The 16542-nt window shown below is 38.3% G+C and overlaps 1 protein-coding gene across 6 annotated transcripts in view; it reads right to left on the reverse strand.

Moving 5' to 3' along the window:
- The window catches only part of alk (ALK receptor tyrosine kinase), a 204927-nt gene that overhangs the window by 74705 nt on the left and 113680 nt on the right, over positions 1-16542 (reverse strand). The window lies entirely within an intron of this gene.

The following is a 16542-nucleotide window of genomic DNA, read 5'->3' on the forward strand; positions in this document are numbered from 1 at the left end:
GCTGATTTTTCTTTGGCTCCGAGCTCATCAACAATCTCTCTCTCTCTCTCTCTCTCTCTCTCTCTCTCTCTCTTTCTCTCTGTCTGTCTGTCGCTCTCTCCCTCTCTCTGTCTCTCTCCCCTCCCCTGTCTCTTGCCCATCCCTTTAGTTTTACATACAAGTCATGACACTTTTTATGCTGATATCCTTACTATCACACTATCGCAGCACTGTTTTAATTAACAGTGTCCAGTTTGCAGACATTTCACATCAACAGCTCAGATATGAAACCGAACATATTTTGACAATTTGATGTTACTGTACGTCATCATGCGTCCACTCTGGCTCTACAAGCCCAGATTGTCTTGTACATAAAACAGGCTCTATCCTTCTGCTTCATCTTTACTTAGATAACTATACATGTATTTATTTGTAAATAAAAAACACATTTCTGCAACACATAAGATTTTGCTGTCAACACAACTGATTGAGGCTGAGGACTTCCAATATTCAAGCTGCTGAGCCCTCAGTTGAGTTATGTTATTTTTTAGCCATGTTAGTTGCCATTAAATCAGTAAAAAGGACAATGAATCAAATGACAATGAATAATGGAAAAGGATACAATCACAGTGAAAACCCACTGAGATATCTCAGCAAACATGTTAGCAGCAATTTCATAATGTGATAGTTTGTGTATCTGTATCTTGTTTTGGATTTTGGAAAAGTTCTGTCCTGCCAAGCCTCTTCAGACTTGGAGACGTCTCTATTTGGATAAACAAACTTGCTTTCATAATGCTATAAATGTAATCACACCCCCACATCAGCACAGTCCCACCTCCATGTTTAACAGTCACCATTATGCCGTTACTGTGGGTGTCCTGACCGGCTCCACACTAAACATGCTGGACCCCATTTGATCCAAAGAAATACCAACACTTACCAGGCTTCTTCTCATGTTCAGTTTATTCTTGTGGTTTTGTCAAGTTTTTTGTGTAATGGTTTTCTTCCTGGATTTCCTTTGCACTGTCTGATCAGTCACTGAAACTATAATTTCCACATCTAATGCTTGTTCCGAGTCAAAAGCCCTTACTGGTCTGTTTTTCAATAAAAGGTCACGTGAATAGCAAACTGTGCGGCATCATTTGTCAAGGATGGCTTGTGTTATTAATAGTATTACTCTTTCTGTACCTCCTAACCACTGCTGCAACTGTGTTTCAGCACCCATACTAATGAAGTCTCACAATCTGGTTCCTTACTTGTTTAGGTATTTTCTTACCATGTAGAGCATGTTGCATTAGATACAGCCCAGGACAGGGCTGAGGAAGCTGTGGTGTCCACAGGTTATTTTATAACCTTGGTTGTGCAATTAGCCTTAAGTGGAAATTAAAGGTGTAATCACTTGGGGCCTGTATTTTCAAAGTAATTTATCTAACCTACTGATTGTACATAAAATCACATACTATAAAAAAAAACAAGTATTGTAATATGACATAGTTTTTAACTGTCCTCATAAGTGATATTATATTAAGACATCCAAATTCTAAAAATTTTACTATGGGTCCTAACCAGCCACAGATGATAACATTATCCTCATAGAGCTCAGCAGGTCGCTACCTTTCTGGGAAACTTTCTGTGTTTATTTTGGGGTTTATTTTGTGCTTTGTTTGGATAGAATTGTGCTAGTAAGAGTATAGCAAACATAAATGCACACACACACAAGCCCCCACTCACAAAAACAGGCTATGAGCTTTTCTGATTTCCCCTATGTCTGTGCCCTGACTCAACAGGCTTTGCATTACTACCTTTGCCAGCTTCCCCTCTTATGTTTTTTCCTTTTTATGTTGCAATGCCTTTCCTCTATCCTCTCCTCTTTCACTGCTTTCACCACTTTCCAAGTTCCTTTTCACTAAACCCTCCTTGCTCCATCTCTCTCCCTGTCCCTCCACCCAGATTTTCTCAAAGTGGAGGGAAGGTGTTGACCAGATGGGAAGTGATTTTATAGCACCACAGAACATCGTTAGAGAACAGCTTTGCAGTCTGGGACCTGCTCCCTGCCATATCCCATAATAGAAATGAAATGAAGCTCTAGATAAGAGCTGTCACTGTCTCCTTGATAACCTTGAAACAATACGCCAATGAGTAATATGCATATGGAGGTGGCTGAATTCACCACCAGCCCAGCTGAGGGCTGAAATGGTCTTTCTGTTGAATAAGTACTCAGCGTGAGGATGATGGGGTTGTAGTTGTACAGGAATGTTTGTCTCTATGTGCATAAGATAAACACAAGCATCAGCAAGACAACCCAGCATACTCTTAAACCTAGATAAAGAGGGTTGGAAGTGTTTCTGTGTTTAAATATGAATCATAAGGAATCAGCAAAATCTATAATTTGAGAGGTGCAGAAATGTAAACAAAGGAGTTTGCGCTTGCCATTGCATATGCTCAATGTACTGATAATAAAATGGACAGAGCTGCATCCAATCTAAAGTGATCAATGTAAACCTGATCTCTATCTACTCACAGTGTAAAACTGTACACAAGTCCCCTGGACTGCTGAATTATTTTTAGGTCTTATCACGCTATGTTTGCGCCTGGCTCACAGGACTGATTAACTGAGCAGTGGATCAGAGCAGAGCTGCCAGAGCACATCACTCAAAGATTTAAATATAATTAGCAGCATACCATGCAAGGCACAGTCCGAAATATAAATAAATAAAATGAAAATGAATGATAAAGACTCCTCATGCAGGAATTAGATATACATGAGTAATCCAAATGCGGATGCTAATAATTCTCATTATGGTCCTTTGTGTCCTAACAGCCTGTTCGTTATTTAAATTCACCTGACCTTTGTTCAGACTCCAATTTAGTGAAAGCTTCTCCCACGATGAGAATGTTTTGGTTTTTTTTCACCATAGAAAAACAAAAAAAAAACAACAAAAAACAAAAACACAGCACAGGCCAACTAATCTTTGTTGCCAATTGACAATTCTCATTTCATAATGCTATTCATTTATGCTTCCTCAGTGCTCTGCTCTGGCTAATGTAGCTCTTTTAATTTTCATTTAGTGTGTGTGTATGTGTGTTTGTTAGTGAGGATGTAGGATGCTTATGTCCTAACCACATTAAGGTTTGTTTTTCTTGTGGGTTCTGGTTTGCATTAGCTGTGAGTCTCATCCATCAGGACAAACAATACATGAATAAGTGTGTTGCACAGTGGTAATGTTTCTAAAGACTTGGTCAACAAATTTCCAGAGTGAGGCTAGTGCAACTTTTTACCTGTCCTACAGTATGTAGTTGTATATTTTTATGCTTCTGTCCTCAAAATAGACAACATCTTGCAAACTTTCCTCTCCTCACATCCTCAGGTAAAAATAAAATAAAAAATAAAAATATGAATTAGAATTAGAATTAGGGATAACATTTTGTTTGGGGTAAAATGATATGTATGTATGAAAGACAAGATTTATATTTATTAAAAAATCTTTTCAAAAATGATTATACATGTCTATGACTTGTTTGTGCTGTTGAGCACAAATCACCATCATTCAAAAAAGTAATCATACACCTTGAATTGTGTGTTTTCTCTTCTATACAATATGGCTTCAAATGCAAGAAATAAAACGTTTTCTTCTTTAGAAAAAAAAGTTAGTTTTGCCTTTTGCATTTACTGTGTATTTTTCAGTTCTTGTGTTTTTACTAGGTCCTAAAATATTAGCCCCTGCAGGTTAAAGAGGGATGTGAGGCTAAGGAACTGGGTCTCTGTTTTCTTAGGCTTGATAATTTAGTTGTATATTTATTTAGGGTGTAGATGTTCCACATATCATTGATCTATCGTAAGTTAAAAAAAAGAAATCTCTCCCCTCCAAAATAAATGTGTTTATAGATATTTATATAATATAATATTTATAGAACTGAAAGATGCTGCTGAGGGCATCACATAAGTGTCCTCCTTGTGTGTTTATTGGCCTTGCTTCAGTGATTTCCATCACATGTTGTTTGGGTTGGTTAGTTTTTTGTCACTGTCCGGTAGTCCGGAAACAATTACAGATCATAAGTTGAATCAGAAAACTAATTAGAAAACTAATATGAAGAAAAGGAGACAGAAAGAGAAGATGTAAGTTGAATTCAGCTACAGAGTTATTAAAGAACAGATAACACTTTGTTGAGTGAAGCCAGTCTTGCAGTCGGGCACAGCAGGCAACAGTTGGCCAGTGGTTACAGCAATTTTGGTCATGTTTTGCTTAAATTGCTTATGTTGACGCTGATATAAAGGGCTGGCAAAAAGCAATTTGCAAGTGTCTTTGCTAATTTTAGACCCAAACAGTTAATATTCCTGTCCGGCGCCCACATTGTCTAATATGTCTAATGTTGTGATTTCTGCTGTTGCTTCTCGGTAGAGCTGTGTGCAGAGCATTGATTCGCTCAGCCCTTCCTTGCCCCTCAGGGCGCCCAGTGCTGCTGCGTGTGTGTGCTGGTATCAGGCTCACTGGTCAGTTACAATCAGTTCACCATGGATAAAATCAAATTCTTTGTGAAACACTGTGGCATTATAATAGAAATCTGCTAAGGTGCAACTGCATGAGAGATTGTGCTCTGATTGGTTTATTGTATGTTTTGCCAAAAACACTTCCATGATTAATTAAGAGACAAAGTACAACACTTCTGAACCATGCACCTGGTACAGCAACAGGTTTGAATTAGCAAAAGTGGATATGGACACACCCACATGCACTTGCTCCTTTATACAGTTAAAATAGAGCATATCACTCACAAAAGATTATTTTCTGAGGCAGCTATAGATTATTACATATAGATATTTAACATGGTGAGATAAAACTGTGCATGTGAGTTACTGCCAGAGATGACTAAAAGTCTAATCAGTAAAATGCTTCAGTGATCAAATATTGCATATAGACTTGTTAAATTAATCTGTTTTGGGTAAACTTTTTTTTGCAGCACCTTGGTTAAGACGCATACCACATAACCCCACCTTAAATGGTCTGATTCCCAACATTGTTATGTGTCAGGTCTCCCTCTCTCATTCCTCTTGTTTCCTGTCTCTTTTTGCACTTCATTTGCCAAATAAAGGAAAAAAATGCCCAAAAAAAATTCTTGTCGTCCAAATGACCCTCTGTAAAACACAACCTGGTGATGCTATGACAAAACAAATAAAAATGTGTAGGGTATCAACAAAATACAGTGTATGGCATTGACAAAGCCATTTAACTCAGATCCCAAAGCCTAAGTGCATGAAATGGAAAAGATTTTCAATCATGCCCAAAGTACAAGTACCCTGTTGAATGCATCTGTAAAACTAAAGGAAGGGAGGACAGAAATGGAAACCGCTTTACATGGTAATGGAATTTTTACCCCCTAAGAGACATTGCCATAGGTTTCGATCATGTTGGCTATTTTAAATTGAAGTGGTTTTTTCACAGGGAAAAGATGAAATTGATTGAAAATGATGCTGTGTTTGACTCGGTATGCATAGAGGTGGCAGGGGTTAAGGAGTTTCGAGATGGGTGGGAGTGCTGCCATGATTGCTGCTGGATCAGGATCTCTACTTAAGCCACATTGATTTTGACTGTCAAATGGTGTAGTGCATAACAGGTGTAAGCCAATATGTCAAGAGAAGTGCAGATTAGATTGAATGGCCTGACATGGCCCAGCTGAATGAATGTCACTTCCCCAAACTAAACAGAACACATTTGAATGCTATCTGTTGAAAGAAAAATCTGTTATGCTCTCATGCAGCTGGAATGATAGTTTAGATGAGGTAAACTGGGGATACAGGCTTGACTTGTATTGGGAACATGTTTCTGGCACAATTCAGTGTTTGTTTAGCCAAACTGTTTAAATACGGTTCAAAGATCTTTTTCTCACACTGGTCCAAACTTAATATTTCAAATATTCATCACACAGATAATCACTATACACCACATTCTCAGCAAACTACATCACACATGTGCCTCACAGACAATGAATAACAAAACAATTTCATTATGGCAGTGTGTGAACACACAAAAACTGGGAAAAGGTGGCTTAGCTGACAGTAATCGTGAGGCTTTTACATGATTTTGCTGCCTAAAACTTGGGATTGCACTCAAGGCGAGTATTAGCCATTGTATATTCAGATGAGTCACACCTGAATACAGCTATCTTGAATTTCTATGCTAAGCAAATTATTCTGTAAATGAAAAATGAACAATCTGCCAACAGCAAATTACAGAGGATGAAAGCAAACCCAACCACATAAACAAACCCAGATGAAAAAAAATGGGAAGCAAGTGAGTCCACCAGGGATGCATGTCAGTGTGGCAATTTCACATGCCCTAAAAATATACAAGTTCTCCATGAACCCAGACCAAGAGTGTAATTACTAGTGGTGATGGGGAGACACACCCCCTCCAATGTGCCAACCTCCTCAGTGAGACATGTAACTCCAGTAGATGGCTATTCGCAACATAATGTCACAGAGGCACAGCTATTCTAATAACAGGGATAATGTTGACAGTGTGCTACTGTTGTTGATAACTACTGTACACATGGCCTGGTGTTTTCCTGTGTTATGATCCGGTTTTATGATCTGGATTTCACCCACTCAAACACTTGCCTTTTGAATGCTGGGTCTGCTGACAACCTTCCACTGAGCTATGTGGACCTGTCTGTACTGAGCAGGTTATCTGACATAAAACTGATGATTAGAGCAAAGATACACTTGTGACCACTTGTATGAGCAGTGACGCACATAATGTCCACACTGCATGGTAGTTTACACCCTGCCCCCTCCTGTGTTTATACAGGACTTAATTGATGAGGAAGTAAAATAGAGAAAAATTGGGAAAAATTACATTTTCCAGATGTGCAAAACTGATCCACAGAGATTCAAGCCTGTAACTGCTGCCAAAGGTGCATCTACTAAAATACTGGTTTGGAGGGGCTGAGTACTTGCAAACATGTAATGTGGGGAGCGGAACATGGAGAGAAAAAAAAATTATTAATTTTCTTCTTTACTTTTTATACACTTCTTTTACAGTATCTAGTCTTGAGAGTGTGTTACATAACAACGGTTAAAATACGCTTTTGCAAAAGGTCATGAAAGTGATATGTTAAGCTTCAATCTCAGTTTTAAATGAAACCAGAATAAAATTCTGCTACAAATTAATAGAGGTCAAACTGAACAGGGAATATTGGCTGACCATAAGGCTTACATCAGAGGCTGAAAGAGAATTAATAAGAGAAATTAAGAAAGGAGCAGTGAAGGCTATGCCAAGACTGATGGAAACAGATGACTTAGATGTCTTGGTATAAGATGTACATAATAGAAATGCATCATTAGAATGACAGGTCTACAATAAAATCTCCATTTCCATCTTCTTGAACCTCCTTCTTCAGTGTTATAGGTTTTGCTAATAGAATCTGGCTATGTCTTGAGTAAGCATTGTATCAGATGTTCATTACTTGACAAAGTCCTGTAATGAGATGAAATCTCTGGCATCTACTGTTGAACATCCACTCGTGAATAAACTGTCTGAGTGGAACATATCGAAATGGGTGGGGTTAAGAGAAGGCACTCACACAAATTTCTATATATAATTTCTAAATGATATGAGTCCAAACCATCTGTGAGAAAAGAAAAACACATTTTCTATGACTGTAAGAACATGTCTTTTCTGAATAAATACTGATGAAAAAGGCTGTGTGTCAGATGATAACCAGACAATGATTTTAGTGCTGATTAGGACAGGGGCAGCGGAGCAGGTTCCTGAGTTCTCACTGTTGATTGGCAGGCTGCTTCAGTTGACTGCCTTCCTGCACTATGACATCACTCGCCCATTTTTGCAGCATCAGTAACAACTTTAAACAGCATCCGAGGTTCAGAAAAAATATCCACATTCAATCCTGCTTTAAGAACTGGGGCAGTCTTACCATCTGAAGTAGCGGGAGTTTTAATGTAGGCCCATCCATGTGTGGGCTCGCAACACTGACACAAAAGATAAACAAATGTCACATTCTGTTTGATCCTGTTTGATTAGACTGGCCAGCTGGCTCCATACAAGGGTGTTTGTATGTGTTGTGGCTGTAAATTACATCTTGTGAGTGAATCCCTCTCACTCACTTTTACTTTGGTACATTTTAAATTTTCAATTGCAGCTTGGTTTACATGTTGCATTGTTTACATTTACATGTGTCAAATTCAGCTGCTGCTAAAACCACATAGAGATTTTATCCTGTAACCCCTGTTCTCATATACATGAGTGAGGTGTCTCACATCGGAGCACTCTTTGCATTATCCTCAAAGGCCTCTGTATCATTACCAAGGCTGAGCTCCTTGCCTTCCCCAAAAAAGGGATTGATGCACCGCCACTCATCATTCAAGATAAGCCCAACTTTTCCTCAGTATGTGAAAGGTGGGTGCCTCTGGTGAGGCACCCCAACATGTTATCAGAGAGCAGGGGTAACAGGATAACTAACCTTCAGTTCTCTAAAATAGTCATTTCAGTGTCTCTTAATCGGGTTACACTGACTCCTCTACTGCCAGATAAGCTTATCTGAGTGACTGGCTGCCAAAAAGTCCACACTCAGGACAGTGCATCAGGGAGGGGGCATTGCCATACATTTTTTGAAACCCAGATCACAGTAACATGATTTTCTTATGTTGTCACTACTCTAAACTGGGCTATGATGTTGTCATTCCTTTGGTGAATCCACACACAACCCAACTAGAGGCTGCAGTACTTTTTAAGTGTAGGTTACATCAATTAAACAACACAACTCAATGGGAGAGATTGTTAACTGACGGGCTCATCAGCATGTAGCTTAATCCATGACACAAACACCCGAGAGGAGCACAGAAATGCTAGAAATGCATATGAAAACTTTATTTTGAGGAAATAACTCAATTCTAATCTACTGTACATGGACATAATTGTTGCTAACACTTGTGCTACATATTCAGTAAGTAATGGAAGAAATTAACTGCATTAGTTTTAGTCAGTTTAATAGCTGGATATTTTCTCAAACCTTAAAACTATGTGGTAAAGAGTACGGTAAGCTAGTTCACTGAAATTACAGTTATGTGCTAGCTAATGGTGACCAATTACTTTGCCTCATTGGTCTGATATGCTAACCACTAGACTAGAGAGAGATGAGTGATGTAAACCAAAACACATAAGACCAGCTCACACACAACCAACAGCGCAATCATCAAACAAAACCACAGTGCTCAGATAATACCGTATATGTGACAAATTATCCTGTCTTCACAGTAGTCATTATGTATGATATACAAGTGCTACATGTTGACAAGCCATTTTAGTGCTATTCATCACTGTAGCTGCTTTCTCTCTCTCAGTCGTTTGCCTCTCTAATCTAATTTCATTTCCTATAGTGTCATTCATTATCTCTCTCTATTCATACCCTCTATCATGCTTACGCTCTCCTGTTGACTGTTTGAGTCAGTTTCCTCATACTGTTCTACAATCAGATGTGTTATCCCCCTACAATGGTTTTCTTAATAATTCAGAGGTTACGACTCCACAGTTGCAGCTCTGCGTAATGATATTGTGCTGATTGAATTATCACAGCAATTGTGAGTTCGTAAATAGCAGGGCTGGGGGCACCAGAAAATGATGGAAACATGTTACCCATGCTTAACAAAAAATATTTGTTAAAACTTAGAAAACTGGCTTGGATACAACAGTAAGTTTCCACATTAGAGTGATATGAACCGTGTCATTAATCTAGCCAGCTCTCTCCATGACTGATCATCAACACATTTGTGTTTTCTTCTTGTCAATGTCAAATAAACCACATATCCAATTTAGTATGGCTCCTGCTGTACCTTACATGGCACATAAAGCATGGAAGACCTCTATAAATTATTAATTTCAGTGATGAAAACTTTGCTTCTCAGACATAAACTGCTATGCTATTACAAAGATGAAAGGCATGGGGGGAGAGATCACATGGCTCCTTGCACTTTTTAATTATGACCCAAATTCAATTACTTTGCTACCTCATACTCTACAGGGCCACAGGAAATTGCTCCAATAGAGTGACAGCACTTGTGATTAAAACATGTTCACTTTGTTGCATAAAAATGCTGCTGTTAAAGCTTTGAGCTCACAGGAAATGGATAATAGCTCAAAACAACAGGAAGCAGTCACCCTCTTTTAACTGACCAATTCATCATGTCACCAGACCACATCACATGTTAGATCTGTGGTTTAACTCACAAAAATAATGCTCTTATTTTCCCTGCAACCAGAACATGGGACAGATCTACAGTATGCTAGTGCTGGGCACTGCACTGCAGGCATTCTTAATATAACCTTTCAAGTTATAAAAGTGTTCATCTACATTATATCTAACATGTTTGCACTGCTTGGTACAAAGTAAACAAGAACACAAGCGAGTTTAAATGAATCCACTAGCAACCTGGTAACATTCACATTTTGAAATTTTGGTCTATGAATCTATGCTCTGTTCCTGACAACGCAGACCACTTATTGTCCTGAGAGGAGATGAATGCTAAGATGCTGGCAGCCGTAAGGGCCTGCACTGTTGAGATGTCAGCACTATTGTAATCTAAATTGTTACAGCCGACACTGAGGAAAAGAAAGACCTATATGGGACAAGACCAAGGCACAGTACAAACCTAGAGAACACCAATCCTAAAATAACATAAGAACAAGATCAAGACTTCTAAAATTCACAATTCGACTTAACGTTGCTCAGTGGGTTCTAACTTTTTTGGCTTGCAACCTGCTAAGATACAGCAATAAGTACCTGATCAACCTAAACATTTTATTTTTAGAGGCCTGGTGAGGTCAAACGAACCAACAATTCTATAAAACAAACATAATTTCCTGTAGCAAGAAGTGTATTTTTTTCTGGTTCCTCTCCTGTTAATCATGGAGCCCTTAGATTCATCTTGTGAGCACACATGCACATTTATATAGTAGAGACAGTCTCTTGCTGTTTCAGATCTCAGTTATTTTGAGGAATACCTATTTCTTTCTTGCTTCTAAATGAGGCTAATTTATTTGTTTAGCACATTATCATACACAGAGGTCATTCAGTGTGCTTAACAGAAATAAAAGAAGCATAAATGGAGATCATAAGATGGGTCTTAGATTACCATATCATAGCATAGTACTGACTTTCATGTATGAAAAAGCTTCATGCATGAGCATGTCATTAGAAAACAAACACCAGAATAGTAGATTTTAAGTAGGTGAATATTTTAGCAATATGATGGTAAAAGCAATGCATTTCCATGTATGTTAATGTTTTCTTTATACTGAGGCCCAAAATGATTCTGCCCTTTTCCACTTCAAATGTTTTGCTGTGTATTGAAACAGAATGTGTAAGTGGTATTTACTTGAAAACCTTAGGCCTGGGGTTGTGTAAAAGGAATGTTTTCCATGTTTAAATAGAAAGCACAGGGGAATGGGTGTTTGGCTGAGAGTCTGGAAAGCAGAAATCAATGTGAATGTGATATGATATGGTTTTTGTGAGGTATGCTGGCTAAACTAAGTATTAGTATTAGTAGAGACTTCAAGTAAGAGTGCATTCTCTATGGTTGAAAGGGATGTTTTTCCTTTTATGCAACATAGTGCAGCCAAAGTTAAATATAGTTAGCTGATCAAATAACTTCAAAGAGGTGATGACCTTAGCTTATGGTAATGAGCTTTGTTTTAGCTTTTCTACATATGACATGGTATGAAAAAACATGATTTCTTTTTCATTTAAATTACTGTTGTGCACAGGACTTAGAAAGTTGACATTATGTGAATAATGGGCTCCTTGTAAAATAAAGTAATTCCATGTTCATGTTGAGTTAGTAGTTTAAAGAAGATGAGATGGTGGTACTGTGATAGGCCAGTGACAGCGTGCAATTTGTATGACATGGACATATCATGAAAGCTGGCATATCTATTCAACACTCCTCAATACTCCTGAAAGGGTCATGTAGCTGTTGTGAAGCTAACATGCATGGATGAAGAACATGTTATTAATGTTATTATATGAGTTCATGCAACCCTCCAAACCCCAGAACAATTCATTTATTCTACATCCTGCTTTTACCACAAATATCCAAGGATCAAACAGACATCTCAGATGCTCCATTAACACTTTCAGAACTACACAAATGCCCAATAATAAAGCAGCTGGACCAGATGGATTCCCTGCTTAACATCCTTAAACATGGAACCCACTCTTTAGGATGGCAGCCAAAATTAAACACAATCAACCTCTTCAACGCATGAGAACAAAAAGGAATCACCCATCTTCACCATCTATTTCAAGATAACCCATTTATCTAACTTAAAGACCTGATCCAGAGGTGGGGTCAGAAGGAGGAATTTTCTCTGATACCCACAAATTAAATGTCATTAAAAATAAAATCAATGTAATTCGTAATCCACTCCAACCACCACAACCTGCAGGACACCACTACACCCACCAAAATTCTTTCAAACTTATATAAACTAATGAAATGACAAAGAACATAAATCTATAACTAACCCAATATAAAATCCTTCAGAGAACAAACAAACCTTAAAACAAAATGTATACAATGGCTCTCTCTGACACAGATGAATGCTCACAATGCACACGGCACTACGGATGTCAACCTCCACTTGTTATGACTGAGCTTGTGTTAACCACAGACCTTATTTCAGTCATCTAGCCAAAAACCCATTGAAAAACCAATGGACAGGTGCTAAAATGCTAACTTATTTTGGGTTTTAGGACTCATTCCTGCAGCACTCTTCTGTTACTGTTATTAATACTGTTGGTGAAGATAGAAGTGGTATTTTTTGTTTAATCTTTCTCACATACATTAACTTGGACGCATACTCCTGTAGTACATTGTACTCATAATCAAACACACAGACCCACATATATCAACACACACTCCATCTAAGAAAACAAAGAATGTAATGGGCAGACTCTCTCACAAACAGTCTGGGAGTGGTCTGAGGCAGGATTCAAAACCAACAGTTTTGCTGAACAGTGACAAGTTTGCAGCCCTGATACTGCATTCACGAGAGTGAGATAGACGTGATGTGGTCACAGTGACCTTGAGCATTGACCACTGAAGTCTAAGAAGTTCATTTTAGCACAAGCGAATATTTGTGCCAAATCTGAAGAAATTCTCTCAAGGTGTTCCTGAGATCCCGATTCACAAGAATTGAATGGAAGGACGAAGAGACAAATGACCCAAAAACATAATGCTTTTGGCCACGGCTGTCGCTAAAGCGGAGGCATAAAAAAACACCAAACACGTATATGAAAACTGACACCCATTAAAAATCTAATTAAAAAAACCTTTTTATGAACACCAAAACAATAAAAGGAAGAACCATACATTATCTAAGAATGACACAAAATGGTATTGGAGCTTTGGTTGCAGCTTGATTGAGCATTGTTTGTTGGAAATGTGATATTCTGCATGAATAATCACATAAGATGCAACCATGCAGAACAAATGCATAATCAAATTTTGCTTGTCCTTGTGTGCGTTTTATGCACGATATCCTACTGACGCTTACATTTTAATGAAACATTCCATTAAGACACTTTAATGAAAAATAAATTTAATCACAACGGGTAAAGGTTGACTCCAACTCCTAATTATTGGCTGAAATGCACATGTTAATAAATAACTGTAATATAGTTGCACAATTTAGTTGTGCTGCACAAATAAAACTAAACTTGTGCCAGGAGAGTGACACTCTTCTCTGCCTATAACCATTCCAGCTTGCCAAACTAGGGATTGCTCACTTAATTTGAACATTATTATTGTCCAGAAATATGCTTGCACCACACATTACATCTTAGCACATATGCTAGGTCTGTTCTATTTGGATATCTCTAGTTGGTGGAACTGAAAACACATGCCCTGCTCCAAATTCATATTAATCCCTTTAATGTATGTAATGTTTATGTATTTCAACCAATAGACAGTGTACTTTCACATTAGAAGGTGTTTTAATGGGTACCAGCTAATGATACCAGTAAAGCAGTCTGTACCAGGTTATATTCTTCTGTCATGGGTCATCCTCATCATCCAAAATGTCTCATGCAATGGACAGGGCCAATCTTTTAGTTGATTATATCTCTGCAGCTAATCTAAAAGCAGCAGGACCAGTATATTTGTTCCAATTAGAGCCTCTAATTTGAGGGCTGTGTACCAAAACAGTGCCCAATTACACTCACCTCATGTGGGTACCATGATTAAATTTAGTGCAACTCGGGGCTGCTGCTTGATGACGCATACAGCATGTAAGTATCAACAAGTGCTGTATCTCGCAGCAGAGATAGACCTGTGGCTGTTATTGAAAACTTGATGTGGCAGACCAGCCAACTTACATGGAACTGATTTTATGATATTACAGACACTATATTTGGTGTCTAAGCTCTCACCTTGTTGCCCTCTGCAGCATACAATAAAGCTCAGCACAGTGGTCACAGTGTATTACCAAACTAGAGAGACTTAGAAACAGACCCTGTAGTTGGATGCTGGGGTGGAGGTGGGATGACACAGGATTTTTTTTCTTTTATTAGTTTACATATTTCAAAAACCTTTTTTTTGTTTTGTTACTGACTACAGTTATGGTTTCTCCTCCCCAAAAACACTGTATTAACAAAACAACACATTGCAATCATGGTGTAGAGCTGCTAACTATACTACAGAGGAGGAAAGATGTATTTAAAGAGACTTAGTGGACTACCCCCTGTCACTCACATACTATGGTCCCCATGGTATGAGTTCCATAAAAATAGAGATAAGTCAGCTTTCCTCCAGTGCGGTTACAGCATTGGAGTCACTAGAACGTAACTGGGGTGGATGGAAGGCTGAATCACCTGTCTATGGTTGGATTTAGGCAACTAAAGCACTTTGGTTAAGGTAAGGGAAACATTTTTTAAATGTAAATAAACACCTTGTGTCTAAATTCACTGTGAACTTTTTTTCTGTCTTAAAACAGATTCTCATGTTTGGTCCCATTTCTTGCAACATTAGTTTTCTTCAGTAACCACAACAACACTGTCTTCATTGCCTTATTAACCAAACTGTCCATATTATCTGCAGATATTGTCAATTAATGTAATAAAGGTTTTTTGTGAGTGATCCACTGTGAACATTCTGTTGCATATTTGTGTACGTGAACAAATGCAAAAATAATTGCCGGAATGTAACTTTATCACTTAGAGACAGCCAAACAAAATAATTAGCTGAACAGTAAATAATGATGTATCATGTATGTATGGCTTAGTTGTAACTGCACATTTAATTTTCTGAGTCTTGGTGTACGTCACTGCACATAGAAAATGTGTTGACAGGGCTCCAAAAATATAAATGTATTTTAAAAAAGGGACATCATCTGCTGTTGGCAGCATATTTGGGGTGCCATGTATTTATATTTAGAGAACACGTAGTTCCACAGACATAGGTTTCAACATGGCAGAGGCAATAATACAAAACTAGTAGTGTAGAATGCAGGTCCATTTCAAAGCGTTCACAACCAAAATACAATTTTGGCAACTTATGTTGTGGTCTTTAAGTATCTACAACCAGTAAAGTCCAGCTCCCCTCAATTGAACCTTTCTCAGAAGAAATGATATGATTTATAGATTTTCTCAAACCAGTTCATTACATGTTGCTCACTGTATGCATAGTTTTTTTTACTGCTCTGCTCTACCAGCAGTTTTTGGGAGCACCGTAAAAGCAACATGGTTGGTAATGACATCGGAAGCGAACTGTGTGGAATAAATAGACTGTGGATTGGCTTTTATTTCATTACCCTACTCCAGAAGGTTCTGTGTGGTGAAACAAATTTAATTACTGACTTCTGTGGGATTGTTCAGTCCCATAGACATGTTTTGGTATGTGCTGAGCGGAGTTCCACAATAGCATTGTTCAGGCTCATTTCCATCACAGAGGTAAGAGGATAAAACAGTGATTTGATTTGATAAGGGGCAAAACAGATCAGATTCTACCAATCCCTGATGCATTAGGGGCAACATAGAAGGTTTCAAACAGCAGCTACAGAAGACCCTTCCCTGTTGCCAGTCACTCAGTCAGTGTCAGTGCCGGCTCCTAAAACTACTAGCAACTACACTTTATGACACTACTGTGGGTTCAGATGTTTTCGGTCATGATAATCAGATTAGCTGTACACTGTTTTGTCATGTGTGGAGAGCTGCTTTGAATTGAGATGATATTTTTTTTGTTTTTTGCATGAGTGATTCACAGACTATGTTTTCTCTGCTTGAGCTGTTGGATGATCGGGGTACACTGCTTCCAGTACCATTCATCACTGGAGGTTAACAGAATTTAATGTGCCAGTGTCCTCTAATTACAACTTGTGACTGCACAGGCCGCTGTTGCTGCTGCTCAGCAAAAGTTACACAGTCTCACTTCAAAACATGCTGAATCATTTCTGCACATCATAAACACTCCTGTAAATAGCAATCATGAATGCCATGTGTTCCATCACTACACTCTTTCATTCCAACAGCATAAAACATCTGTCATTTAAATGC

This window comes from Trachinotus anak, unplaced genomic scaffold (genome assembly GCF_046630095.1).
Source record: "Trachinotus anak isolate AG129_WGS33_773 ecotype Australia unplaced genomic scaffold, CSIRO_AGI_Tana_v1 ptg000033l, whole genome shotgun sequence".
NCBI lineage: Eukaryota > Metazoa > Chordata > Actinopteri > Carangiformes > Carangidae > Trachinotus > Trachinotus anak.